Raw genomic sequence first — 4976 nt, 5'->3', positions numbered from 1 at the left:
AGCCCCATGGGGACACAAGTGTAGACACTGCTTGGTTGCCCAGAAGGCTGTAGTGTGATTGAAGCACAAGGACACTCAAGTGGGAAACCCAGGGTGGAGTAGTAGGACTTCAGAATATCTGGACTCTAGCCCCAGTTTCTGAACATGTAGTTCAGGACTCCAAACCCCTGGCCGGTCTGGAGGCCCTTTTTCTCCTCAGAATTTCAGTGAAAACTCAGATACTTATTAATTCTATCTTTTGGGGGTAGAGTCCTCACTGTACCACACACACTATGCCTGGGCACCCTCCTTTTTAGGTTCCTCTCCTACCTCTCAGAAGTGCACAGCTATTCCAAGCCTCTTAAATACTTCTGTTAGGTAATCTTTTCAAAGTGTGAGCCTGGTGTCCAGCCATGCTCACTGCTAAAGAGCAGCCCCTCTTCTGTGTTCTCCATAGCACCTAACTCACAACTACCTCTGCTTTTGCGTCCCATCAGGCACTTCCCTCTCGGCTGTTAGCTCCTGATACCAGGAACTGTGTGGATGGTTGAGCTAGGCACACGGTAGGCATCACTGAGTGTTTGGTGGGTAAATGAACGATGGAATGTCAAGGAATGTGGCAGTGGGCTTTGGGCAGCACCATGAAACAGAACAACAGATTTCCCGGAGCTGGGGACCGAACCCAGGGCCTTGCGCATGCTAGGCAAGCGCTCTACCACTGAGCTAAATCCCCAACCCCTCAGATTATTTTTTTAGTCTTCTTTAACATAGTATATAATCTCAAAGGCGTTTTAGGGATGGCCTGTTCTAGTCTCATCTTGGTTACCCCTGACTTCTTTTGGAGATTAACTGTTTCTATCCATTCCATGAACTCATACTCTAAGTGGAACTGCGTCTAGGTTGGTTTTGTCAACTGACAATGTACTCAGGAAGAATGAATCTCAGTTTAAGGAACTGGTGGGGCCGTCGTGGGGAGGTAGTACTGGGCTGTAAAAGAAAGGAAACCGAGCAAGGCAGTAAGCAGCATCGCCCTTCTCTGCTCCAGTTCCTGCCTCCATGTTTCTGTCCCTGCCCTGTCATGCACTGACATCCCTGGAATGATGGGCTGTGATTGGGACATAGAAGCCAAGGTTTCTTCTCTTTTGGTTATAGTATTGTATCACTGTGATCGAACCCCGAGGCCTTTCACACCACTCCTACGTCCCCGTGCTTGCATTTATGCAGCACGGATAGGAGCAGAAACCACACCAGACCAACCAAAGTCAGGCATAAGCCTCATTTCTGGAGGCGTAAGTATGAAGTGTGAGCTTACAAATGCTGGAGGTTATCTCTACTGAGTGGAGAGACGCCTGTGAGACATTAAAGCTGACTTACTACGGACCCAAAGCTGGGTTCAGTGGCATAGATATACCTATAACCCCAGCACTTAGGCAACGGGAGGAAAACAGTTAATAGCTCACTCTGCCAAAAAAAAAAAAAAAAAAAAAAAAAAAAAAAAGGAAGGGAAGCAAAGCCCGAGAAACAGAGTTTTAACAGCACTTGAATACTTGAATTCCAAATTCATTGGTTTCTCTGATATTTCCACTAATGGGCCTAGTAAATTAATTTTATTTTCTATCCATTGAAATTTAATGTATCATCTGTAGCCAGGTGACACTAGCCGGTTCAGGTTCAGCCAGGAAATTGAAAGTAAATAGGTTTAGAGAGAGACCAGCCCTACCAGCAGGGGGTATAGCTCAGTGGTAGAGCATTTGACTGCAGATCAAGAGGTCCCCGGTTCAAATCCGGGTGCCCCCTTCCTTTCCCAAAGCCCCAAAGCTAGGGCAACTCTATTTTGAGTGTGAAGTAGGTAATATTTGAGAGAAAAATAATGATATCCGAAAAGAACATTTAAGATATTTCTTAAGAGCTGAAGAAACAGAATCGGTAAGTAGGTGTCCACCAGAGGGAGTGAGAGAGCAGGTTGGAATTGGAAAAACAAAACCACTGATCAACAAAACACAGATGACCTGGGCTAGGCTGGACACTTAACTTCCCTTGCAAGGGGCTCAGTCTCATTACTGTTCAAGTTTTTTTCTTTTCCCAAACGGCTGACAAAAGCAGCAGCCGAAATAGTTTCTCCTTGTTGATCTACACACCTTGCTTAAGCTCAAAGATCCCTTGGCCTGGGGTTTGGTAAGAGCACAATTGAGGTAAAAACCAAGAAATCCAGCTTAGGTTTACTGTGGTGTTTGTTTATTCACAATAGCAGAAATACAGAAGCAACCTGGGCTGCAACAATAATGGTCAAGCAAAATGTAGTGTACATGTGCGGCAAAATATTAATTCAAGTGTTGTTTAAAAAAGAATGCACTGAGGGTGGTGGTTTGAACGCGAATGGCCCCTATAGGCTCAAATATTTGAATGCTTGGTTCCCAGTTTGGTGGAACAGTTTGGGAAAAAGTAGGAGGTGTGGCTTTGTTGAAAGAGGTGTATCACTTGGGGCAGGGGAAGGCTTCAAGGTTTCAAAAGCTCATGCCAAGCCCAGTCTCTTTCCCTGCCTTCAACTTTTGAAAAATATGTAAGCTCTTAGTGGCCCTTTAATCCCAACAGTTGTAGAAGCAGGCAAATCTCTGCAAGTTTAGAGTTCTAGGCCATCCTGGACTACATAGCGAGTCCTAGGACAGCCAGAGCTACAAAGTGGAACCCCCCCCCGCCCCGTGTGTGTGTGTGTGTGTGTGTGTGTGTGTGTGTGTGTGTGTGTAAGCTCCAGCATTATGCCTGCCTGCCTGCCTGCTCCATGTTCCCCACCATGATGATCAGGGACTCTAACCCTCTGAAACTGTAAGCAAATCAGTAAGCAGCACTCCTTGATGGCCTCTGCAACAGCTCTTGCCTCTAGGTTCCAGCACTGTTTGAGTTCCTTTTCTACTGCTATTGATGATGAACTCATATGAGTGAAATAAACCCTTTTCTCCTCAAATTGCTTGATATCACAGTGTTTCATCACAGCAATAGAAACCCAGTGAAGACACATGGTGATACACGCCTTTAATTCTAGCACTCAGGAGCAGAGGCAGGTAGATCTCTGTGAGTTCAAAGCCAGCCTGATCAACATGGGGAGTTCTAGTCCAGCCAGGACTACATAGTGAGGCCCTGTTCAAAACAACATAAAGGAGGACATTCAAATACATGCCACAGAAAGGGCATTGTGCTAAGTGAAGAAAATTTAATGGCATATGACTAGTGTGGGTGCTAGGAAGACTGCCCAGTTGGTAAAGTGCCTGGTCTACAGAACAAGTTCTAGGCAGGATAGTCAAGTCTACACAGAGAACCCTGTTTCAAAAATGTAAGTAAATATATACAAACAAAATTAAAAGCTAGGTAAGAACTGACTCCCATTTAAGTTGTCTTCTAGCCTCCATTGAGTATGCTGTGACTGGTACGCGTGTGTGCGCGCGCGCACACACACACATACACACACACACACACACACACCAATAAATGAGAAAATAAAAGGTGTACAATGCAGTGCACACGCAAACTGCGTGGTTCTATTTATATGAAGTACGTAGAGTTACCAAAATCATGAGACAAAGTATAACGCTGGCTCTGAGGAGCAGGGGAAGAGGGAGGCTGGAGAGTTGCTGGTTAATAATGTCTCAATTTTGCAGGATGAGTTATGAAAGGAGATGTGATGATGGTGCTAACAGCTATAGAACATTCTGGATTTTCAAAATTGTTATTGTTTTTACTTATGTGTGTATTCCAGGTCACATTATACTTTTTTATTTTTAAAAGTGTATTTTTAGTTTATGTGTATGAGTGTTTGTATATGCATATGTGTAGCAAGTGTGTTCATGATGCCCTCGGAGGTCGTGGAACCACAGTTATTAGTGCCTGTGAGCCACACATATGTGGGTTCTGGGAAATGAGCCTGGGTCCTCTGCAAGCGCAGGCAGGAAGTGCTCCTGACCACTTCACCTCTGGCCAACATTATGAAGTTTTTAAAAATATCCCTGAACTGTGCATTTACATTTGGTAAGGATGGTAAATTATATGTTCTGAGAATTTCACCATAGTAATGACAATCGAGGAAGATCTCATCTGTATATATATATTTCAGGCACAATAGAAAACATAAATTGTATAAAATTACATTCATTATAGAATAAAACATGAAGCATTAGAAGTAACTCAATCAAAATACTGACAGAATTTCCTCCACCTGGGAAAGTATAAAACCTCGGGGATATTGAATAGATGAAATAAAGCACTCTGTATTCCATTTATAAAATGCTTTAAATCTCACAGAATTAACTTAAAAGATTCTTTGAATTCCAACTGAATTACCGACAGGCTTTGCTTGGGGCAAGGGAAATCAAACTTAATTCTAAGGTTCGTTTAAAATATTTTATATATATAATATTTATATTGTTATTGGATATATTATATATATTCCAGCACTCAGGAGCAGAGGCAGGTAGATCTCTGTGAGTTCAGGGGACCCCAGCTTCGGCCTCAACCTGTGCCATTTCTCATCCAGGCTGAGATCTACGTCTTAGGCTACGTATTCCCACCCACTGAGTGGTGCTTCCCACAAGCCCAGCACCTCATGGCAGCACAGGGTATCTATCCAACGGCAGCACAGGGTGATAGCGGCACAGGGTAAATGCAATCTAGCTTTCTTGACTCATCTGCCTGGTGGAGTTCCCACACCCCAGAGCAAGGCAGAACAGGGAACCACAGATTCCGCTTGGAATTTCGGAATTTTAATAATAAATTAAAATATTTTATTTTAGCTTTCCTGTGGTATATTCTGACAAAGCAGGCTCTGAGCCTTGGTTACCAGTTGGACATCCCAGGGCATGTTCTGTGTCTAAGATTCCAATGGCTCAGAAGGGGGCGGGCTTACCTTGGTGGCTCTGGGTTCTCATGAGGATGCAGACAAACAGCCAGCTGTTGCAGGAGGAGTCCTTCTAAGCTCCCTCTGGTATGTCTGTTGGAAGCCTTGCTGG

General features: G+C 44.1%; 1 non-coding gene across 1 annotated transcript; it reads left to right on the top strand.

The window, feature by feature from the left end:
- Positions 1-1704: 1704 nt before the first annotated feature.
- Trnac-gca lies at positions 1705-1776 on the top strand. The gene has a single exon. It is a non-coding gene; the product is annotated as a tRNA-Cys (tRNA).
- Positions 1777-4976: the final 3200 nt, after the last annotated feature.

The sequence above is a fragment of the Rattus rattus genome, chromosome 6 (genome assembly GCF_011064425.1).
Source record: "Rattus rattus isolate New Zealand chromosome 6, Rrattus_CSIRO_v1, whole genome shotgun sequence".
In the NCBI taxonomy this organism is placed as follows: domain Eukaryota; kingdom Metazoa; phylum Chordata; class Mammalia; order Rodentia; family Muridae; genus Rattus; species Rattus rattus.
The sequence above is the reverse complement of the archived record's forward strand: the minus strand, read 5'-3'. Positions and strand labels throughout refer to the sequence as shown.